The sequence below is a fragment of the Ambystoma mexicanum genome, chromosome 4p (assembly GCF_040938575.1).
Source record: "Ambystoma mexicanum isolate Mex_15411 chromosome 4p, UKY_AmexF1_1, whole genome shotgun sequence".
Classification (NCBI taxonomy): Eukaryota; Metazoa; Chordata; class Amphibia; order Caudata; family Ambystomatidae; genus Ambystoma; species Ambystoma mexicanum.
This window is the reverse complement of record NC_090927.1, coordinates 935,796,495-935,808,742: the sequence shown is the minus strand read 5'-3', so window position 1 is coordinate 935,808,742 and position 12,248 is coordinate 935,796,495.

Here is a 12,248-nt window from a genome sequence, read left to right as displayed (position 1 = left end):
GCTTAACTATTCAACAGCATACTGAACAATTACACCTGGCCAGAAAGACCACTTGGTGCATCAATACTGTATTGACACATCATCCCTTTGCAGAGATGAATTGTCCAATAAAGATACAAAGCATTCATTTACTCAAGAGTGAAGAAAGTTTACTTGAGATGAGAAAGATCTTTTGTTCGGCATTAATCACTTTAATTTCCCCTATAGCTTTAAATAGTCTTTTTTTTGCAAAGTAGATTTAAAGGACTATTGGTCTTTCAAAGAGGTGCATCTCATGTGGCTCATCTGTTTGGGTGTGGATATGCACCACGTTGTCCTTACCCAATATTACTGCACTACAACCTTCTTGCCTGCCCCTCTGCACTGTGAAATTATTATTTGCAGGAAGCAGAGAGTTGTTAATACTAACACCAGGACTGCCAGGAATGTTTGAAATGCATTACCTAGCCAGATGGGTACCCATAAGAACAGAGTTGTAAACCAGTGTCATTTTCAGTTGGGCTATTTTCTTGGAACATTTTTGTGTGCACGTTCTGCAGAGACGTTATTATATCCATCCTTCCATTCTCCTCATCGTGGGCAGGTATCAATGTTTAGCAACTTGAGACAATGTTTGCAGACACACCTCCCTCCATAGCAATGAGGAGGCCAAGGACATACCTGTTCTACATAGTCATCAATCTGACTGCTCTCAGTTCTTCCTTAATTGCGTTGAACCCCTTTGTAGTGGCATTTATTGCTTGCAATATCTCCCATTGGGTCATCTGCAATCAATTGGCATTTATTACTGCTTGCACGCCAGGGGCGAGGAGAGAGGTAAACAACATCAAAACTTAACAGCCTGTGTTCATATGGGATGTCATCTAGTACTTCCACAGATGCTTTTGAAAGATGATGATCTCGCTTTGTGGTGTGTCGTGACCTCTTTTTCTCGTACTCCTTTTTATTAGTGTTTACCATAGGGAAGTCTACTATTTGCACCACATCACCTTGGGGCACCACTAGTGCTGGTGCATGTAGCACTGCTATCGAGCCACCCCAGTTTGGAGGGAGCTGCATGTATTCTTGTGAACCACAGGCACAATAGTGGTACCTCAATAATGATGTGCCAACTCTTGTGTCTGGCAGATCCACAATGGGTTTGCATACTTTGTTTTTCCTTATCTGTACTGTGCCATTGTTTGTGAAACACAGCAATGCATTTCTTATTTTTTTAATGTGTACGGGCCCCTCTTCATCCTCCACCCATGTCAATAGTTTGGCTTATTTTGTCCATTCTTCCAGGCAATCGCTATTAGCACCTCAATAGTGTACCACGACAACCCTATGATTGATTCTGCTCTATACCCCATCATCCCTTTTAACCATCCACGAGGGGTGTATACTTCTGTGATGTGAAACTGAGGCCTATCCAAGCAAAACAGGGTCTCCCTCCCTCTTTTGTCCATACATTTCAAGGAAGTGGTCTCTCACTGACATTTCTCCTGCTTATGTCCCTGATAACATGTATTTTATTACTTTATTTTCCACTGTTTGTGTCTTGATAAATTCATCTTCTGTGATGAATCTGATGGAGTCAGCAATATTTTCCCAGCAGTGACCTCCTCCTATGTGGCCTGGGGACATTAGCTGCTACCTGATACCGACCCTGGGGGCAGTTATATGAGGGAGGATCACATGGGGGGAGACAACCTCTGTGGCACTATCATGACTTTATCGGGTGAGAAATGGAATCCCCATTTTTCTTCTTATGATAAACCTTCCTTCCTGAATGCCCTAATGGCATATTTTCAAACCTCCCCTCTTCCACCTACAATGAATGTTGAAAACCTTTTGTCAAGACCCACAGGCCAACTCTGAAACTATAACCTGCCTTACAAAATTGCTGGAAACGCTTTCCCAGACTGACTTGCCATCTAAAACCACTGAGAACATTCATCCAGGTTTTTTATGCAACTCATCAAGAATGGACTACCATTCGCAAAGTCAACTAAATACTGGGAAAAGGAAGATGAGTGGAGTAATGCAGAGCAAAGGAAGCCACGAGAAGAAGCAGCGGTCTAGTCGCTGGGAGCATACACATGTTGCTGGGACATTTAAACCATAGAAGCGAGATGATAAGACACACTGCTGGTGGCTAGAACTGGTCCTCTCTATGCAGACTGGGAAGACGGCAGGCTGAACAAATCTAAGAGGAGCCAACCCGCTCGAGAACGAAGAGAAGGAAAGCTGCTCCAAGCACAAGTCACACTGTGGGAACCCCCAAAGTCAGTGCAGGTCTCCTGGGCATTTTCAGATATCGGGAGGCAGCGTTTCACTAACCTGAGTTCCATAAGAAGCAGGCAAGCCCAGTGTAAGACGCGAGGCGCAGTAATGACAAGGGAAAATGCTTGTGAGAGAGAAGCACCAAAAGACTGTCATCAGCTGGCTGCGGCAGGAACAAGGAACGCCTTAAAGAGCCAGTGACAGACAGACACGGACAACAGAGCGTATTGTCGGCCACACTAAATGCAAAAAATTGGGAATAACAGAATTGAGAGAGAAAAAGAAAAAGAGCATGTTGTAAAACCCAGGAGAGAAAAGGTAAAAGAATATGTCACAAAAAGGGAAAGTTTTCCAGAAAGGAGAGACTTTCAAATTTGTCAATGCAGGCAGTATATGTATATGAAAAAAACAGATAAGACAATGGGCCTCATTACGAGTCCTGTGGTAACCCTGATATGCCCTGATTTGAGAAAGGCACTGTCTAGTGCTGAAACATGTGTAATCACATAGGGAAAACAATAAATATTCTTGCAAATTAATTTCACAATTACTCTTGCTACTTTTGCAAACAGAATTGTTTATGTGGCGCAGTAAGTGGTGTGGTTGAAACACATGTTTTCTCCAATTACCGACGGAGTAGAGGAACGCAAGGTCTCCGTAGTTTCAAGCACCAATGCACCACTTTCCTAATCTAATACGATTTGGTTGCGAGGTTTCAGAATTGGTATCGCACAACACGTTCCTCGTTAAGATTGATTTATTAGTTGCCAGTCTAGAGTCATTGGGTGCTGGACCTCAGTCCTAAGTCGGGTTAGGCCTTATTATAAACCTGTCTTTCAGCCAACATTAGGTTAACAAGGGGGGGTCTGTTCTGACGTGTAACGTTTTAGGGGCGGGACTACTTCCTGATTCTAGTAGGCCCAAGTAATTTCTATTGTGTCCAAGGAAATACAAAAACACTGTAAATGTGAAGATGTACATGAAGTAGTTCAGACAAAAATAGGTATCATATATACAGCTCATAAGTTTATTTTGCTGTTGGGTGCATTTAGTTAATCATGCATCAGTGTTATTAATAAAAGACTGTTTGTACCGAGAGCAAACAAATATGCAAAACAAATTTTTCATAAAGAGATACTTGGTGTGCCGGAGGTTAGAACACAGTCTTAGCCCTATCCTCACACCATTATAATGGCGAAATTAATTGGCAAAAAGCAATAAAACAAAAAGTAGGGCAACCACCACCATTAGTGACAAGTGATTATCGTGTGTTCAGATGCAAGACAACCCAAGACAAAAACATTAAATGGGAGAATTCTTGGTTGTCTGTAGCCAGGCTGGAGGGTGACCTAACACGTGGTCGACGTCTAGATTTAGATCAAAAAGGATTATAGGACCAAGAGGGATATGTGGATATTGGTCCTTAAGACGTTTCGGCTGGTAGCCTTCATCTTGGGCCTGGAATAGGTCTCCCTTGGGGGCTGCGATGCTGCTAGATTCTGTGGATTATTTGTGGCACCCAAGACAAATAGGGTGCAGAGTTGAGTGAGCTTCTGGGCGTTAGTGGCAGGCCGAGAAAGGCTTACTGGGTATTTTCTGTGTCCAAAACTACTGGAGAGTCATGGGAAGCCGGTATGTAGGCCAAGGTCAGCAGAAGTCTGACTGCAACGTGAAGACTGCTGGTTAGAGCCAGGATCGTTGTCTGGTCTAGAGTTGAATTCAAAGTGTGCTGCCGTCTGGCGAGTAAAATCGCGTGTACTACTAGCCCATTGTTCTGTCGTTGGTGGGCTATCCCTCCAGTTACCAATTTTCAGCCAACATTAACCTGATGGTGGCAGGTGCAAATGTGTCTCCCTTAAGCAGGCTTTATCAAGGCGTTACAAAATCAAAAAAAGTTATAAACAGGAGAGCCTGTTGTATAAGTGATTTATCATCAGTCTATTCTTTATAAACTTTTACTTCAAAATGTATAATGACGTTATCCATTTAAGCGGTCTAGTTATTTTAAATCCTTGTCCTGATTCATCCATTCCTATGAGCAATGTCAGGGTGTGCTGCAATTTAGTACATGTGTACACATTTATACAATTGTTATGTGCAAGCATAAAATCATGTTTCAATGTTGGCAGTTGCATCGGAAATAAGTGCAAATGTAAATATAATGAAAGAAACTGAGGAGGGGTATATGATGAGAAGAGAGGAGGAGGAAAGAGAGGGTTAGGGAGGGTAGCCAATGTTTTGAATGTCATCTTGTCCATATACCTTGACTAAATGAGGAAAAGGTCGTTCATTCAGACATCCTGTTAGTATACTAGTGAATATTCCGGTCCGTTTAAGACAGTACATCAAAGTGCAAGTTTGTAAGTGCAAAATGTGAGGTTTAGGCTATAAAGGTGTCTAGTTAGAGTTATATGGTGTCCGTCTGGATTATTGGTATTAAGCCAAAGTGCCTAGTAAGGATCAATGCATGGTGAATTATTTATGATCCTATTAAAAAGATGGGCAAGTGACAATTGGTTGCAATAAATTCAGAGAATGCCATTTACTAAAACCATTATGATTGATATTAACCGATGTATTTAATCTATTATGAGCACAGTCCAGTAGTAGGGTCCTTTTCCTATGATTCGCAAAATGTATCTGTATGGTAAGAAATTCTAATTGAAATGCCTGCTACATATATTTGGTGAGGAAGTACCAAGCACTTGTTTGAGTCATGCATATTTGAAAAATGTTTTCTAAATCAAGAGTATTTTTTATAGCTATCCCATTTACCTTTTAAATAGCTGACTTGTTAATCCTTGATCAGAAAGGTCCCTTTGGAAAGCTTCTGGTTTACATACATTTATAAATCGTGAAGTATAAAGGAAATGGAGAGAAGGAATAACTATGTTACCAAATGTTGCTTGTTTAAAGATGAGTGAGGCTGCATATTTAGATTTGTCATACCTGTGTAGGAAAAATGCGGTCCCCACTGAAGATGGTGGTGCTCTGCGTTTGTCTTGTGGTACTGCCATCTTAGAATTGATTATTTATAGCCGGGAGGCGGTGACGTCATGCATACAAATGTGATGACACCGCCATTTTGCAGCAAAATCGTGCAAGTCATAATTAACAGTTTTCAAGTGTCATAGGAACTTTACAATGAATCAAGAGAAAATTAGTCATCATCATTGTCCTGTGTTCACAGAATTAGAGATTATCAAAAGAAATCAAACTGTGTGTGTGATCATGTGGGTAATTCTAATTCTCATTAGGTGTGTTTATTAGAGGTAACAGTGGTACAGCATTGAGCACATTTTAAGCCAATTACACAGTCTTCTGCTGTTTCAGTATTGGAAGGTTATTATCTGTGGTGGATACTGTTGTTTGTGTCTGCATTTGTAATGGACTCAGTGCTTGCTTCTGTTGCTGCAGATGATTCATCTGTGGCGTGCTTTGCTGTTTTGTCTGGTGCAGCTTCGGTTGTGTTTGCATTTGCGGTTGTTGCTGCATCTGTTGTTGGAATGGTTGCTGCTGTTTATATTGAAAAATGCCATGCTCTTGTGTCTGTTCAACATATTGCAAGGGAAATGCTGTGCCTCCTCTTGGACCGGGTTATTGCCAACTTCCATTTATTGCCCCTCTACTTCTGCACACTCGTGCACAATGCCCAACCTTTCTGCATGTCCAACACTGTGCTCAAAAACCTCCAGAACCTCCACATCGTGGTCCCATTCCACCAAAGCCTCCTCCACATCCACCTCCAAATCCATACCCTCTTCCCCTTGGTACATTTACCTTTCCCATGATAATAATTGCTTTCTCCTCTTGGTCCCATGTATCCACTTGTCCATTGCTGTTGATATTGCTGCTCATAGTTCTCTCCCCAATGTTCATTATTACTGCTCCCTACATCACTACTTTTGCCAATTTCTTGTGTAATAGTTTAGCTTCCTCTGTTTGCCTTTCTTCTATCTTGTTCCTCTCCTGTCATGTCTTCGTCGTCAATAATGGACAACATTCCACTAAATCTTGGTCCTTGGGTTTCTTTCAATCATTAACATTTCCTTTAGCTGTTTCTGTGCTTCATCAGGGAACCCCTGACATAAAATGTGGAAATATATGGGTATGTTCTTGTCCCAAGCCTCCCTCATTTCCAATCAACATTTTTCTTGTATTTGGATATATGCTGCTGACGTACCAGGATATTGCACCATCAACGCCCTCCAATAAGGAAACTGTGTTATTGCTATGTAGTAATTTCAGACAGTACAGTATTGCAGGAGGGCAGCCCAGCAGATTCAGTTTATTCCACAAATGCTCCCTGAACACAGTGTCAAACACTGCTTTGAAATATACGACAAGGGCATACAATGGGGGATTATTAGAGCTGCATGCCAGCATAACTAGGGAGTCCAACATAAGTAGATTGTGTGCTGTTGAATAGTCAGTCCTTAATCCACTTTGTTACCTATTGAGGATACCCACTTTTTCCACCCTTGCCTGTAACTCATACAGCAATAACGAAGAAAACAATTTTCCAGAACAGTCCAACATGGACAAAAAACCATAATTGTTCGGGTTGGTCTTACTACCCTTTCTGTACACGGGAATCAGTATTACTGTTTGCTATGAGACTGGGATCTTTCCTTCTAAGAGTACTTTATCAAATAGCTCTTTAAGAAGGAAGGACCATAATTGAGGATTGTTCTTAAGGCCCACATTTGCCAGCCCATTCGGACCATGCACCCTAGAGGATTTCAAACTCTTCATTGTATTTTCTATAATTGCTACATCAACTAGAAAAGGAAAATGGGCCGGCTTAAGATCTACCAGGGTAGAATGATGTAAAGACTGTATGGAATTGCGATTGGTTAGATGGGTCATCCATGTGTCGGCACTAATAGGGTTAATTAAAGCCTGGTTTCTACTACCTTTCACCAAGAAGGGACCAGATACTACGTAAACTTCCTCTACAAAGTGTGTTCACCATCTTTCAAATAATTCCTCTCAGAGCAAAATATCAGCATGGCTTTCCGAAGATCGGTACAGAGCTTGTGTTTCACATCTTTAATGGTTTTATCGTACACAGTGTGCGATTCCTCGTCTCTATATGCCATTCTGGGATTCGTTGTGGCATGGGTACCTGAGAAGGATAAAATCCAGCTTTCAATATCATCAGGTGACCTATCCTGAAATGCCCGAGACATTGATGGGATCATTTTGAATATTTCCCTCTTTGCTTTCTTAATATTATTCTCGGACCATATAATTCAATGAGCCACCCGGAAGCCTGCAACACGATAACACACTGCAGCACACCGCTGCGCTCTGGCAAGCGGCAAGGTTATGAGGGGTAAGCCGCCTCCCTCTTTCTCCAGTGACAGCGTGGAAAGACTCTGCAAGAGTCAATGATCCGTTGAATTAGCCAGCAGCACATGTATCATCCCCATCCCTGCATATCTGCTGCTTCATTCTACAAAATCATATAAGTGTAAGCCTCACATAAACTGAACATAGGAGATCCTGGCTTCTCCCATGTTTCTTCTGATGGCATGCGTTGCATCTTTTAACTTCAAGAGAGGGACACTGACTGGCGTATCACCCATCTCACTGAATTTCTGCTAGGGGTCTGCAATTTTCAAACTATGCAAATTATTTTCAGCTATTAATGGATTTTAGCAGAGACTATGAAATCGACCTAGCAAATTTACAATCCATCTATTCATTCATCCAGGAGTGGATGGTAAAAAACAGGATGTGCCTAAATGGGTCAAAAATGGAACTTGTGATCTTTGGCACAAACCTTGCAAAAAATAAGGTGGATCAAGCATACTCTGAGTTCGGGATTGATAGCACTCATATCCGAGTGGTAAATAAAAGTTAAAACCCTGGGTACAATGTTTGAAGCAAATATGAGTGCTGATGCACACATAGATAACATCATTAAAAATGCACAATACCATCTAAAAATACTACGACAAAAAAACCAACTGGTCTCCTGCAGAAACTGTGAAACCCTGGTTCGCACAGTCATTATGACTTGGCTGGACTAATATGACTAATATAATGACCTCCTTTGGAGGGGGGGCAAGTAAGGAGAGTATGCACAGACTCCAGATTGTTAAAAATAACACGGTAAGAGTAGGTTGTAACATCCCCAGGAAAGAACATATGTCCAGTTATAGGAAAGACCTCCACTGGCTTCCTGTCTCACAAAGCATGCATTTTAAGATCCTTGCCCTAACTCATAAAGGCCTGTTTGGCAAGGCTCCAACATACCTTACACAAATGCAAATTAGGCATGCTCTAAGCAGAACATTGGGCTCCACTACAGTGAACCTACTCGCAGTGCCTCGGGTGAGGAGGGCAAGAGGGCAAGGCATTTCCTTCTCTGTTAAAGCACCCATTACTTGGAATGCTCTCCCGGAATTTCTCCACAAGGCAGAAAACCTCACCCCATTTGGAAGGACGTTAAAAGCTTTGTTGTTTAATTAATTGTTTCATCTGTGCCATTCTGTTTCTTGTAAGTGTTCCTCTGTGCATTACGCCCGGATGCCTGTGGGCTATGGAGCATTACAAATAAATAAATAAAAATAAAATAAGATACTTCCACAAAAATCACTCATGTGAGACTCTCACAAAATCTACCCTCACAGATTCCCGGCTCCTCCTTCTCCTCCTCCCAAGTGTTACCCGGTGGCATGTATCCCATACACTCACTTCAAGAGGCATACACTGACTGTGGAGTATCATCCACCTCTATGAATCTCTGCTACTTTCACCAACAAATATCATGTGAGCATGAATCTTGCACAAGATACCCTCAGGGATTTGTGATCCTCTAGCTCCTCTCTATTGTGAAGCACACGCTCATAAAGACACAGAATGCTTGGTTTCTCCTCCTGCCACAAACAAATGCTGCCATTTTTGCTAGGTTCCATAGGTGTCACACATAAACAGAATACATTGTGAATGTATCACTCGTAGATACCCAACCTGCTCTTCTCTTTTCCTAAACTCACACCCAATGGTGCTTGTGTTGTTCACCCACTTCAAATTACTGAATGTGTCAAGCAGTTTGCATAAGCAGAACAAACCTCTATGTAATTCGGCAGTCACTCACTACCTCCTTACCCTTCTTCCCACTCAGCTACACTAAATGCATCCCAGTTCATTCCCCCTTCCCAAAATGCCATATGCTTGCCTGCAGCAAGAATCAACTTCTTCCCTGAAAGAGGTCTGAGGCTGAAATTGATTTCCAGCCATGCATCCCAATTTAGTCCATGTTGTAGAACATTGAACATACTTTATAAGATTTCCACCTGGTTAAATTGCCTTTACTTCAGGTGTTTGTTTCAATGATCTAGCTGTTGAGTGCATACATGCATATTCATGTGTGAAAAAAAGCATTTGAGTTTGATTGTGTGTGTGGTGGGGGTTTTTGGGGTAACAAGAATAAGCATTCTAGGACAATGTGAAGGAGATATTGGTGAAACTTCTGGAGGAAGTTGGAAATGGAATAGCACACTGATGAAGTGGTATGGGAATATTCTGGTGGCAATGGTCAGTGTTAAAGTGGCATGGGGAAGATCCTGTGGCAATGTAATGTGGATAACATATCTTCCAAGCAATGTGAAAGTAGAGGATGCAATTATCTGAGGAAAATGTGAAATGTGTGTTAGAAATGATTTAAGGCAATGGGAAAATGACATGAAGTAATGAAGAAACGTGAATGTAGCATGGTGCAGTGTTCTGGGTTAAATTGGAAAGCAGCAAAGGACATTGTCCTATGGCAATCTGAAAGTGTCCTTCAACATTTTTGTCAGGATAATGCTATACTATTTTTATTTTTATGTTTTTATTGTGCATTTAGTCATAAACAAAGAAAATAATGACTTTTTACACATTTCATCACTAGGAATTACACAAGAATCTGCAAAAATGAAATAATTATACAGAAAGAAAATTGACTATAGTTAGACAATGCTATTACATAAGTATCTAGAATGCAATTATCAAATTATGTTTAAAAGGAAACATATGATTTTTTGTCACAAGATAACATTAGCTGAGATTGGTTTAAAGTAAATAACATTTCCATTGACAATCGTACTGTCCGAAACTTAAAATTGATGAAGAAAAAAAGAGTTAAGATCATAAGATTATTGTGTAGCAAACAATCATCATAAATTAATTTAAATGTTTTAGCAAAGTGATTGCCAATGCAATCTCTTTTCCCGCAGACAAACTTTGCCAAAAATGTTGTGTAGTTAGACGTGAGATATCATACACAAAGTTTGCAAAGTATTTCTGCCTCAATGTTAAGGTGGCGGAGCAGACTATCAAAATGTGTTTCAGATCTTGTATTAAGTCTTCTTCGCATAAATTGCAGAGGCCAGCAGAGGGATCTAACTTGTGCCATATGCAAGCCGTCTCGTTGTTTTTTGTCAAATTAAGACGAAAACGTAGTAACTCATGATGCCACGATGGATTGGGAAATCTTCTAATATATGGGAGTACATATATAGAAGACTTTTCACATAGGTGAAACGTTTTGACACTTTTCGAACTGCTTAGAGATAGTCTGGTTTTGATCCAATCATGCCTCATTAATAGATGCTTGGCTTTATTGGGATTTTTTATTAAAGTTTGTTGTGTGCACTCACATTGTGCAAGTATATTTCAGCATCTGCGTGCAGATTGAATAAAAAGGAACTGGAGCCTGTATTGGTGAGATCATGAATGTCTAGATAGAATGACTGATCAAGAGGAACAAGGATTAGTCTATAAACTGCTAATACTTTCCAACCGTTATGGCCATAAAGTGATATAACCCATAATAATAAAATGTGCTCCTATACATTGCTGCATGCTAGATTCCCCCACTTTTCAGCACTGTAATTACTTGTGTTAGCATTACCCCAAATCATGTTACTCAAGCTATCGAATTTGGATGGATGGAAGGATGAGTCAGCCCTGCATTGGGATTTGAACTTGTACAGTGCAGGTTGGCTCCATATGACAGGCAAGCACTTAACATGGAAACTATGCAGCAGGGCATTTGTGTTAAAATGACATGGTTCTTTCCGCAGATAGATAGATTTCTGTAAATTCCACCTGTCCAGAAAATTACACAGAGATGTATTGCGTTATAATATTACACTGTTAAAGGATACTATAATCACATTATACCTGTGGAGGTACCCTTATTTGATTCGTGGTGTTAATCGCAAAACAGCAGTTAAACGTATACATTGATAAAATGACTAGTCTCCATATTTTTCTCTGTTGTATCCTACATAATAATGTTCATTTGTTAAAGTGGTCAAATTCAAACAAGTCCTTCACTATAGTAAAACCATGACGTGGTTTGTTCTATACTTTTATGCCGTGATTGCTTACCAGTAATCTTCATTACACCTAGGGCTATGCTTCCTCATCACTGTACTTACATCTGAAGCCCTGCCTCCCTCACAGGAACCATTTTGTATAGGTATATTACCTCCTACTTAGCCGTAATACCTCATTATTGTTCCCAAGCTGGATCATGGGACCTGCCACAACTAGGGAGGGTGAGGAGGGACATCAGCACTGTGACAAGGAAGAGTAGAACAAAGAGTATGCAAAAGGTCTGGGAGCTCCTCTACCAAGAACAAACATGGCCAAATAACATGTTCTCTGAGACAAAGAGTAGATTACCAGTAAGTAATCAGGGCATTGCCTCTACATCCCTCCTCCACGTCCCAGTACTTTCCTTTGTGATACACTCAATCTGTTAGCCATGGAAGGGACCCAAAAAAAATCACTGACGATCACCCCATCCCAGCAGTGATAACTCCCATTCAAAAGAAACCATCCCTAGAGTCACCATGTAGTGTCTTATGAATGTATTTGAATCTACCCAGGCCGGCTGCCCTACATATCTTCTGCAAGGAAACTTCCTACACATCTGCCCATGAGTCTGCCATGTCCTTAGTCTATATAACCAAAAGTCTATA